Source organism: Ambystoma mexicanum, chromosome 3q, assembly GCF_040938575.1.
Source record: "Ambystoma mexicanum isolate Mex_15411 chromosome 3q, UKY_AmexF1_1, whole genome shotgun sequence".
In the NCBI taxonomy this organism is placed as follows: Eukaryota; Metazoa; Chordata; class Amphibia; order Caudata; family Ambystomatidae; genus Ambystoma; species Ambystoma mexicanum.
This window is the reverse complement of record NC_090926.1, coordinates 228,159,635-228,172,848: the sequence shown is the minus strand read 5'-3', so window position 1 is coordinate 228,172,848 and position 13,214 is coordinate 228,159,635. Positions and strand designations below refer to the sequence as shown.

Below are 13,214 nucleotides of genomic sequence, written 5' to 3'. Positions count from 1 at the left end.
TTTTGAGATGGGAGTTAAGGGTGTGGGGAGTGGGACCTCTGTAGGAGTACTAGACGACTTTTGGGTTGTGGATACAAAATGTCCTCAGAGGTGCCCCCATGATGTAGTTAGACAAATCATATCTGCCTTGATGGAGACCTCTGGGTCTAAACTGAGATACAAAGTTTCAGACAGAATAAGGAACAGAAAGCTGGTGACCAGGGCTGCGTTGAGATAATTCCCATGAGAACAATTAGTTGGATAGGATTAGTCTTAGCTGTGCACAGTGGTGGCACGAGTTATGGTTGCTTAGCTTACCATAAGTGTCAAATTTCGGAGGTTCTTCGGTTTTACTTGTGACTATAACTTCCCTTTAAGCAACCTTTTTCATTGAATTTCATGGGTTTTTATTAGTGCAACTTAACCAGAATGTCCCTTTAACAAAGTTGTCTTAGTGAAATTTATAGGTTTTTATTAGTGCTACTTAACAATAACGTCCCTTTAACAAAGTTTTTTCATGGAATTTCCTACATCTTTATTAGTGCAGCTTAACCATAACGTCCCTTTAACAAAAAAATGTCTGTGAATTGTATAGGTTTTTATTGGTGCAACTTAACCATAACGTCTCAGCGTTTTTTTCAGAGAATTCCATGGGTTTTTACCAGAGCATGCTATTTTCCTAAAACTTTATAATATCATACTTATCCTAATATAACAACGTTTTTGTCCAATTTACATTTTTAACACTTCTATACTTTTTCCACTGTTTTTGCTTCCATCGACGTCCGTGAACGTTTGACGTCATTGGGGACCTTCCGGACAGTGCCACGTAACCATGCGCTGGCGCGCGGCATGATGATGTGTCCATGAATGCGTTTGCACTTCGCGTTCATGTCCTTGCTTTGAGGACAGTTCGGAACTGCATTTTCTACTGATCTAGGAACTTTCAAGCTCAAAATTTACTCTTGCACACTCCTACACCTATTCTTACTCATTATCCATTAACAGTCTAGTACAAAGCACACACTTGGAAGAATAGTAGCAAAACTGCTATTTATCTTAAAAACGGCATCAGCTATTGCCATCCCTCCTCCCCAAGAGCCACCGCCACTACCAGCTGGGGGACCCACACAACAAAAAAAGCACAGTATTCCCAAAGACAATGAAGCGGACCAAGAAGATGAGGTAGAGGAAGTGCCTACCTCTAGCACCCAGAGAAAGACTAGGATGTGGCAGTTCTTTACCACTGTTGGGAATGTACAAAAGGTAAAACTACAAAAGTGAAATGCACTGAGTGCAAATTTGCACTCAGTCGCAGACTACCTGGACATTACTCCTATGGGACCACCTCCATGCAACGCCACACCAAATCCAACTACCGCAATGCTCTCACAAAGATTGCTCCTTTCTTAGCAAGTAGTAAGCTGTCTTCCTCCACATCCTCTTCCTCAACCAATACTGTAACCACACAGCCTACTTCTGTGGGACACAAAATCCCACCAGCTACCTTGCAAGCAATAAAAGAGGCTGTTGATCCATATCTTTGGAAGACAACTGTCCTCTGTATATACTTCAACACAGCACTCTGCAGGGGGAAGCAATTTCGACGTGCGTTTGAAGCTGTAATCAAGGAGCATGAGAAACACTGCACACTACCTTAGAAGTAACACACACGCAACATCTTCCCTTGTCCACCTGCCCATCCATATTGGTGGTTGGCGCCTCTTCCCTCATTACCTTGCTCACCATATGTTCTAACACCACCTGCAAACCTTCTTTTTAAAACAACAAAAGAAAGGTTCCCTTAGGAACCACCTTTCACAGTTAAAAAATAGAGAAGAAAAATCTTATAGGCTCCATCTACTTTACATTTGTCAGTAAAGTACACAGACTCAATACGTTTTTCCAACATTTCCATTAGCATTTTGTGTTATGCTAATGGGAATAATGTGACATTCATCCCCCGTTCCAGGGACCGGAACAGGGGATAACAGCCCGGCAGCCCAAGTTATCGGCCCAAGTGAAGTGTGTCTGTGTGCGCCCTGAAGCCTGCGGGCTTCTGTGCGTTATAAATAAATAAAAAAAATAATAATAACGAGGGCTCCGGACAATTATCCTCCATTGCAGACCCTGCAATGGGGGATAAAGGCCATTAGCACGCCTGGTTCATAAAGCGGGAACCCGGGGTGCTAAAAAATGATTGTTCTTCAGGGGCCGGCTGTAGGGAGGAAGATCCTATTCCAAGATGGCCACCATGGAAAGAAAAGGCGGGGCTCCATACAGAGCCCCTCTTCCCTTTCTATGGCAGCCTGCAGAACCCTATGACCATGTTACCACTAGCACATTTTTTTCCCTTTCAAACCTATCCTACTTTCGAACACTTTACCACATAGCCGGTCCCAGGTGGATATGGCCACTTGAACACAATTTTTCGTCCCTCGCATTCATGGCCAATAGACGGATTGTCCGGTTCATGACCTTATACCAGGACATGGACCACTTGGCCACTGGCCATGGCCACAGGCTATACATATACCTCAGTCACCAAAGGTATATCACTATTTTTTGTACCTACATTATGACAGTTGTCAAAAAATAAAACACAGCACATTTGCAAAACCATGCTTTAAGGTCCTTGCCAATGCTCCTTACACGAGTTTGCTTGAAATCCGCACGTTTTATTTTTTCAAAAGTGTCAAAATGTATGTACATACATCAGTCATATAACTTAGCCCCCACTTGACAAAATGCATTCAGTCTTTACACACACATTGAAGGTTGGGTCTATAATCTTTCTCAAAACATTTGTCCACCTTCGTCAAACGGCAACAAAGTTATAAGCCATCTAAAAATGTTGAAACCCCCCATCTAATTTCACCCCCTCTTCAGAAAATCCCAACAAACTTTAGAAAACACATTTATATGTCGATCTAAAATCTTTTTGCAAACTTTTGTGTAGATTCGTCAAATAGCACCACATCTATAAGCCTTTACATTCTTTTGGGACCCCCTCTAATTTTACCCCCTCTTGACAGAATCCCACCAAATTTAGTAAAACCGTTCAGAATTAGGTTTACAATAAAATTCCAAAATAACATGCAGTTTCATTGAGTGGCGCCAAAGTTATAAGTCATCCAAACACTGCTTTTCACCAACCCGCTAATGCAGAAATAACCACAGATGACCTAGGACATCTAGTGTCCACAGACACCACAGGACTGCCCAGGACATTTGGAATGTTCGCGGATGGAAAACACCTGTGTTTTGGCTTCTTATGGCCATATCCCATCCCCTCCTCATCACCCCCACCTCCACAGAGATTGTTTGTTGGGTTTGACAAGTGCAATGTTGCGTTTTTTTGTTAGGTTTCTACTGCGGTATCCATAAACACCGGAAAAATTCTGCGAATCCAACATGGCGGGCGTTTCAAGGAAACTGATGCAATTCACGCTTTTCCCCATCCAATCAGCGGGCACGCCCAATGTCCGCAGACTTCACGTTGCCTGATAGGCCAATCAGAGGACTGCCCGCGGACCGAACAGGGAAATGGGTTCGCGGACTTAACCCAGATATCACACATTTTTTTGATCTACTTTTAGTCAGTTAAAAAAAATCTACTGGTCGGATTTACACCAAATTTACAAAAGCACGTTATCGGGATCAAGCCGCCACTTCTGCTACAAATATGGTGAAAATCCATCCAGCGGTTTAGGCTGTAGGCGTGAGCAAAGTTTTTTCAATTTTTCCATTATGCCCCCCCCCCTTGACTAAACCTCACCAAACTTGCCAAACCAATTCAGAGCCGGCCATATTCTTTTTTTGCAAAGTTTGGTGAGGATTTTTTCCAAGGGGAGCAAAGTTATAAATCGCCCAAAAAAGTGCTTTTCCTATGGGTTTATCAACTTAACCATAACTACACGGCCGCTTCCACAGGCCGTGCAATATCAATATCTATATTCACTGAAAAATCCCTAGTTAAGGTAGAGTTAAGTTGAGCAGATTTAGCACAACAAAACCATTGAAATTCAGAAGATGTGGGAACTCATGACCAGCTTAACTTGGCACGCTTCTGATGATGTCCCCTCTAATGCCATGTCCCCATAATGCCATTTTGTTTGTCATTGTGAATCCCTTCTCTTATAATATGCATGTGCTCATAGGCTTTTCAACGGGCATCCACCGAGTTAAGTAGCTAACAGCCTGAGGAAGTTCCGTTTGGGATGGAACGCGTGGTGAATTTTAACCCGTTTTCATGGGTGTTTTTTAATGGTTTATGTCCACGCTTGCACAGATGAATTGGGCTATTTAACCCTTGGACTTACACAATAAACTTGATTTGCACTTTTCTAATTCGATTGCCAGGTCCTCTTTTTCAATTTACTGGTTTCCCTTCCATTCAGAGGGACATTGCAACAGTTGGATTTTTTTTACCTGATATATTACAGGGCCCGCGGTAGCAGCCCTGTAGTTATGGCTAAGTTTGCATAACCCATAGGAAGAGCACTTTTTGGGCGGCTTATAACTTTACCACCCTGTACGAAACCTCACAAAACTTTGCAAAAAAAGTATGTGACCCCGCCAGATTAATTTTGCAAAGTTTGGTGTGGGCTTGTGCAGGGGTGGGCAAAGGTATAGAGTGATCCCAAAATGTGTGGTTTTTCCCATAGACGCAACAATCGAAAAACAGATTTGCTCACACCTACAGCCCAAACCGCTGGATGGATTTTCACCAAATTGGGGTAAATCTATCCAGTAGTTTTTTTTTAAACGACAAAAAAGTAGGTGAAAAAATATCAGTGATTTCTGGGTTTGGTCCACAGACTCACTTCCCAGTTCGGTCCAGGACAGGCCTCCGGAGGATATGATGGCCAGAGGAGGACGTGATGTCCACGGATATCGGACGCACCCGCTGATTGGTCAATTAAAAACATGAGGTGCGTCAGATTTTTTGAAATGGTGGCCATGTTGGATTCACGGACCACCATAGTCTGTGAACATCATGGTAAAAATATATTTTTAAAAAATGCACTTGTCAAACTAATAAAACAATTCCTCATGAGAGGAGGGGTGATGAGGATGGGCTATGCCTTTAAAAAGCCACAAAAATGTGTGGCTTTCCAACTCCGATGTCCACAAACTGTCTGCATGTCCAGGGCAGTCATGTGATGTTCACGAACATCTGAGATGTTAGGGGGCGTTTATGCTGTAAGGAAGGCAATGTATCAAATTAAGCCAGACACAAGTGACAAGACGGGTGTGATAAAAACCTAATCTAAACCAAAATCTAAGATGGGAGCAAGCTACGGCCATCAAATAATAATAACACAGTCCTGGTAGAGTCCAGTCAAATAAAAAGGGCCTACACTAAAAAATAAACTATTGCCAATCCTTACCGCTATGCTACAAAATAGTGTGGGTTAATGTTCACAAGAAAAGAAAGAAGTGTCCACAAAATGATAAGTCAGGATGTTACGGCCAGTGTCTCCTTTCCCCACGTTGTTAGCACAGGACAAGACGGGACTCTTGAGCACAGAACACTCCTGGGCTTCTCCGGTATGGGGTTAAAGTTCCTTTCCTCAATATCAGGGCCTTCTGTGCCCACGTCTCTTCTCATGCAAAGTGTCTTGTGCGTCAGGGTGCCTGATATGCCAAAACCAACCAAATAAAAGGTTCCTTCTACTATCTGCATGACAGGCGATTATTCTTCACACTAGTATCCCACTGAGCTGGGTTCCGATGCTTCTTTCAGCGTTAGCCTCCCAAAGCACTTGCCAATTTAAACAGAGACTTCCAAAGGGTCATCACATCTCGCTGGGTCACTCTGTTATTCTAGGGCAAGTACGTGCTTCACAATATCACAGTTTGCACGGCGTTCCCCTCACCTGGGTGCAAACGCCAATTTCACAATTCCCTCAGTCATGTTCACACTTTAACATTCTTCAAAGGCTTCTGCAGTGTGTCAATGACCTTCGATTGTACAAGGGGTTTGGCTTAACCCTTGTATGACCACTTCGACACCTCACGCCAGCCTCCCCTACGGTCTCTTGGTAAGTTTCAACAATCCTAGTTCACTATGATCTCTTTGTTCAGGAGAAGGGTACCAGCTAAAGATCTTCGAATGAGAACCCACGTGGTGCTGGACCACTCTATCTCTGGTACTAAGTTTGTTCACAAAAAGAACTCTGTCTATTAATCTTCTTCCTTCATGTATAACGTTTCCACTGCAACCTTGAGTCTAACAGAGTCTGGTCCCCTATCATCAGTTCTTCCGACTCACCGGCTGTGCTAAACTTGCTGGCGTTTCTTTTGCTGCTGGAGTCAAGGGCGGTACCACAATGGCAACCGCGAATCCCCACCCTGGCTATCAGTGCAGGAGTGTCCCATGTACCATTGACATCCGTCGCACCATTCACCACTGCGATTCCCGCTCTTACGTTTCCTTTTTCTGAGGCTTCGCGGGTCTGGGTTGAAAAGGGCAAGGGCAATTCACTCCTTGTCTTCCTTTCGGTTTCACCGCCTTTCTCTTCCGTTTGAACTGCCATCCCATAATAGCTGCTTTCTCATGCGTTGAACCTTGCTCAGAGTGTGCTATGGGGCTCAAACTTTTATCCCCATGTTGAAGGTAAGGGGCAGTCAGGTGTGTGTAGTTATCAGCAATTGCTTGCCTCTGCCTGACCCGTGTGTTGGGACATGTCAGGTAAATGGCTCTGGTGTTAGTCTGTTGTTGCTCACGGCATGAGAAAGTGTTTGTGTCGAAAAAGGGGGGTATAGCTTCTAAATAACCCACTGGGCAGGATGGGGAAAAGATGTCATAAGGAAGGGGATACCGCGTCTCACCCTTTTTTGTCCCACTTCCACTCACCGGAGACACCCCATCCAGGTGATCCTCCCGCACTGGTCCACCCCCAGGAACTGGATCCAATAGTGATGGCCGTGTCCCGGCCACCTGGATGACAGATCTCCAGGGACTAGCAGGTGAGACACCTTCAAGTTTCTCACAATGCTTATTTGTGAATTACAGGATTGGTGAAAAGCAGTTTTTGGATGGTTTATAACTTTGGCGCCAATCAATGAAACTGCATGAAATTTGGGGATTTCATTCTAGGCCTGCAAAGTGTGGTGCTGTTTTGTGAAGTGGGAAAAAAATTAGATGGGGGTTCCCAAAATATTTTAAAGGCTTATAAATGTGGTGCCATTTGACAAATCTGCACAAAAAGTTTGCAAAAAGATTGTAGATCTAGCTATGAGTATTTTAGAAGTTTGGTGGGATTTTGTCAAGAGGGGGAAAAATTAGACGTAGGGTCTCAACATTTTTAGATGGCTTATAACTTTGTTGCCATTTGACGAATGTGGACAAAAGTTTTCAGAAAGATTATAGACCCAACTTTGAGTGTTTGTGCAAAGTCGGAATTGATTTTGTCAAGTGGGGGCTAAGTTATATGACTCTTGTATGTACGTACATTTTGACACTTTTGAAAAAATAAAACATGGGCGGATTTTTAGTACACTGTGTAAGGAGCATTGACAAGGACCTGAAAGCATGGTTTTGCAAATGTATTTTAATTTTTGAAAAATGTCACAATGTAGGTATAAAAAATAGTGATATACCTTTGCTGTCTGAAGTATAGCCTGTGGCCATGGGCAGTGGCCAGATTGTCCAGGTCATGACCTAAGGCAATGACCCGGACAATCTGACTACTCGCCCTGACCACGAGGGACCAGCATTGGGGTTAAAGTGGACATGGCCACCAGGGACTGGCAATGTGGTAAAGTTTTTCAAAATAGGGATAGGTTTGAATGGAGAAAAAAAATCTGCTTCTGCTGGATGGGATTCGAGCAAATATGCACGAAGAGGGTCAGCAAGAACTTCAAAGCATGATTTTGCAAATATGTCCTGTTTTTTATTTTCTTTCAAAAGTATAAAATGCAAGTACACAACACAATGATATAACATTGGTGTCTGGGCAATGGGCCTGGCCGTCAGCAAGGAGAAATGTGTACTGTAATTTGCTTATTGGGGCATGCAGCATGGCCGAAGAGGTAGGCTTGAATGGGAAAAATATTCTGCTTGTGGTTTCAGCCTGAAGTGGTGGACTACTAGATTACAACAAACTTGCCCCCTTCTAAATATAACTGCCCGATTCTCCAAAAACAAACAGCTGAAAAACCAAACTCCAGTAGAAACACCTTTGCCTTGCAAAAAAACCAACAAAAAAACAGCTAAATAAAGAATCGACCAATCCAATCCAGCTATTCACATTTGTAGGGTCCTAAAAGGGGGGCCCCAAATCCAGCTTGCAACAAAAGGGGAAGTTTACTGGTCCAGCGCAAACCATGACAAACCCAAACAGGGCCCCTTCTCAAGAGGATCTACCATTTAATGACAAGACCGCAGAAAACTCAAAAATCTTTTTACGACCTGCGAAAACAGTCGAACAAATTGCTCTAATAGCGGGAAACGGAGCTGTCTCACCATGTGAAATATTGGACCCATCAAAAAAAAACACTGAGAACAGTGGAGAACCAAGGTGTCCTATGCAGAGCTCCCACCTCGCCAGGAATTCTACCCAGGCCTCTGAATAAAAATCGCTGATTTTGGCAGAGGATTTCATGAGAGATGAAACCTTCATGAATATTACTCTACACATATCACCGGAAAGTGCCCCCCGGGACCAGAAATGGAAAAATGGAAGAAAAACCTCGACCACCAATCTTAACCGAGCAGAATCTCCAGCCTCAAAAAAACGCAGAAGGCACAGTAATAACAACCAAATAGAGAACGGCGAGAATAACTCCAGATATTCGAGAGCGCCAGAATCTTTTAGAACCCGTCTTCTATCATCAAACAAGCACTACAAAGGTGCCGATCAATCTAACAATGACAAAGAAAATCGAAGAGAAAGATGCACCTCACCTAAGCAGATAAGAGCAACTCAGCCATCGAAGCAGAGCAGTCCGCATAGGGCTAAAATGAGTACACAAAAAAACCCAAATCAGCGACACCTAACACCAACAAAAACTTTCAAGTTAGAACAGATCCTGCAAAACTCTAAGGCCATAACCCTGAACAGGGGAATGGTCCTAAGAGTCCTGAAACACGCTAGAGATTTTAAATACCTGACGACGGACGGTCTAATCTTAGTCGAGCCATACCACAAAGACCAAAAGGAGAAGGCCTACTTACACGTCAGAACTAATGCCCTAGGCCGGAGGTAAAAAGAAGGGGCAGTAGACCTCCTCCAAAGAGGCTACTATGTCACAGAGTTGACAAGTTCAAGACGTGAAAGAAAATCTCAAACCCGGGACAGTCTCACGTCGCCTCGGAAACCCCACTACAGACCTAAAACAGAGGCCTTCAGTCAGCAACCAGAAAAGGCACCAAAATCTCACGAGGCTGCAAAAGGGACTTAAAGATCTCCAAAAGAATAACTCAAGTCCTGGCTTGTACAAAGAAGTTGCAACGAGAGTCCAGAGCTCCACCGACAAGGACTTCCAAGCTCCAGCACATTTGAAATTTGCAACCTCCTGCAATACCTCGTCAGCATTTAGACCAATCAAACAACTGCTAGCGTGGCTTCCGAAAGCCCCGGGGTCCAAATTGAGTAAATAGCAACTAACACCACCTAGTAAAACCACAAGACTTGTTGCAGACCCTACAAAACCAACTGGATCTCACATGGAAAAGACAGAACCTATCGTGGAGCTCAAAATGATGTCCTGGAACACCAGAGGATTCACCCATCTTACAAAAGCAGGAGATGTCAACCTGGGAGACTTCGACATCATAACATTACAAGAAACATGGATTCTCGATACCCCAGCAATAGATGGTTTTTCCGTAATGGTTTCTCCAGCAATCAAAGGACGACTGGGCCGCCCCGCGGTGGGTCTGTTAGTGGCAGTTCGATCAGGATCGGGTCTGTCAATCCAGAAACGCCTCGCTTACACCCAGATCCACTTAGCAGTATTAGTGAAGTGGGAGCGTCCGGCCTCTCACCCTAAACTGACCTAGACTTTCTTGCTCGCGATAATAACAACTTATTGGAATCCGCAGGCCATTACGGACAAGAAATTCCTAAACATCATTGAGACCGAGATCGACGGAATAATGGCTGCCCAGGACGAACCTCTAATAATAATAAGTGGAGACCTGAACGCCAAATGCCCGAGAGGAGCATCCAGCATCAATCCACTATCCCACAAACTCAAGGCAGAATCTCGTGGACAACTATGGCAATCGCTCATGAACTCAAGAAATCTCCACAACATTGAGCAGTCCCTCCCCCGAGCTTGCCATATACCAACATGGGAAAGAGGAACACAAACAGGGACAATAGACTATATCTTCACATCAGAGGGGATGCAAAGCATGATAACATCGTTCGAGGTTATACAGACGGAGGCCAGTGACCACAACATCTTGACAATTGGGTGGCCCACAACGAGTAGCACACGTCTCTATATACTCGAAGAATCTGAAACAACAGGGCAAGGAAATCACCTCAGATTAACGGCGGAAAGAATCAAAGAACTTTAAAAAAACTATGCTACTTCAGGAAGAAGAGTGAACCAAGGCCTCAAATGGACTATCAACCTCTACTATTACCATACTACTCGAGCTAAAAGAAAAAACTAAGGGGAAATTCACAACCCCTTCATGAGTACGACAAGGAGCTGGTGATGAAACAATGAAACCTGAGGAAATTAAAAAGACAGGCGAAAATCGGGAACACTGATTGTTTAAAGAAGGCCTACTTAGACGAACAAAAAAAGTACAAATCTTGGCTAAGATTTTATCGATGTTCCCTTTACCAGCAAGACTCCGAGGAAACGCTAAGAAAGTCAGCAGACAAAAATTCCGGAGCCTTTTGGCAATTGATCAAAAAGACCGGCAATGCACAGTCTCTTATATCGTCAAATAGCGTCACGGAGGAAAACTGGAAATCTCACTTCACCTCCATATTTCAGCTCCCCGAGCCAACGTCGACCTTTAATAAAGAAGACCCTGAAGTATCCAAATGAGAAGACTTCTCGGATATAGACGACATAGAGACGGCTATAAGAAGACTAAAATCCTCCAGGGCCCCGGGCCCAGACAGAATTACTAACATAGATCTGAAAAATCATCCGCCAGAATGGGCTTTGTTCATCAGCCAAGTCTTTAAGAACTGCTCCATTTCAAGATCAAAGTCCTGGACCTCCTCTGTGGTTGCTCCAATTTACAAAAAAGGAGATAGGGTGGTCCCTGGGAATTACAACCCCATTACGCTGCTGGATACGATCGGAAAGATCTATGGCTCATTCATCTTAAGGAATTTCCAAAAATGGGCAAAAACCGCCCCGTGCAACGACCCCTTTCAAGCGGGATTCATGAAAAACTCTGGAACAACAGCAAATAATATGATACTCAGTATCATAAAAAACAAACTCATGACTGGGGCAGGAAAGGTATACTTGGCGTTCATAGATCTCAGTCACGCGTTTGATCAGATTGATAGAGAGATGCTATGGTCGAAACTGATCCATTGAACTGTCCGAAAGAAATACTGGAGCCAATCAAAGCTCTGCATACTGGGACCACCATGAGAGTCAAGCTAAACCAAAAGGGTCTGCTATCTGATGAAATTCCAACGCACAGAGGGGTAAAGCAGGGCTGCCTGCTTGCCCCAGTCCTGTTTACTTCTTTCCTGGGCGACTACAAAGAAGGGAACTGTCTCATAAGATCTTTTCCTCCAAAAGTTGGTTCAACAGCAGTGACCCGCCTACTTTACACAGACGATATTATTTTTCTTGATCAGACCGCAATTGGTCTCCTAAGACAACTGGACAATTTGACCAACTATATATCAAAAAACCACTTGGAGATAAACAAAGAGAAAACAAAAATCCTGATTCTAGAATCAGAAACCACCGAAGAAGAAGGCGAAGGACCAAGGCTGGCACATCGAAAATTCAAACATCGAAGTAATGAAAGACTTCAAATACATGAGCATGATGGTGGACAGCTCAAAAGGGGAAACAACGATGCAAAAGCACCTTTGGGAAAAGACAAGAAAACTTACCATCCAGGCTCGTATACTAGATAGGAAATACGTCCGTTTCTCGCTGCTACCAGTACTAAAGTACTACAAGGGAAAAGTGGTGCCCAGCCTTGTGTACGAATGCGACGCAATGCCAACGATCCCCCCGACAATATGGCATAAACTGGAGGATTATTTCTGGCGCAAGGTCCTACAATTCCCTAACGCCACTTCCATCTCGGCAATTCGAAGAGAACTGGGACTACTTTCCTTGAAAGCAGCTAACGAAGCTGGAGAAATGGCCTTGTACAGAGAAGAGATGAATCTCCTCCACTGTACAATATGATAAAAATGGAAATGAAGGCCGGAGGCTGCAAGGCGCTAACAGCATGGGCCACCAAACAGAGATCCCACCTGGCCAACATTGCATGCTCAGAAGAAGTTCTGATGCAGAACCCTACAAAAGTCAGACGTAAAATGGACCAGGCTGACTGGATTGAAACTCAAGCTCTGGCAGAGAAAAACAAGTTACTGACCTACTTACCTTTTCAGGCTAAAAAACTGCACTTCACTAGCCAAATTCTGAAAAGGTTTCCGGACTTTTTTAAGGTCACGTCTAAATCTACTCCCGACAAATGAAATCCAGGCTGTTAGGGGCCTATCAACAACAAACCATTGTCGCTTATGCAAAAACCAATCAGAAATCGAATTGGTGAAACACCTCCTGATGACCTGTCCAGCGACCATCAAATGGAGAAGAGCGTATCTCGGTCCTCTAATTGAATCAAGGATCCTGTATGAAGAAGAAGTATGGTGGAGTCGTCTTCTGAGTGGCACAAAGACATCTTGGTCCGTAGCAACTGCAAAAATTCTAAGGGCTGCCCTCGACGACTGTATCAAACAAACCAGCGAATAACAAAGATTAAGAAATAAGAAACAATGAACACTAAAAAGCATGAAATCAAAGAACTTTGCAATATCATTGATTTGATAAAGGCAAATAAATAAAAAAAGAAAAGAAAAAAAAAGAAAATTACAACAAACTTGTGCAACGAGCATTAGCAAGGACCTTAATGCATATTTTGGGAAATATGTCTTGTGTCTTATTTTTCGAGAGTATAAGAATGTAAGTAGAAAAACTAGTGATATAAATTTGGTCTCTGGGTATGGAGCTGGCCCTTGGCAAAAGCAGATGTGTACTCTGATTTGCTTATT

General features: G+C 43.6%; 1 protein-coding gene across 1 annotated transcript in view; it reads right to left on the bottom strand.

Annotated features, from left to right (window-relative positions):
• Positions 1 to 13,214, bottom strand: part of LOC138582358 (solute carrier family 26 member 10-like) — a 170,816-nt gene that overhangs the window by 92,999 nt on the left and 64,603 nt on the right. The gene's annotated exons all lie outside the window — the stretch shown is intronic.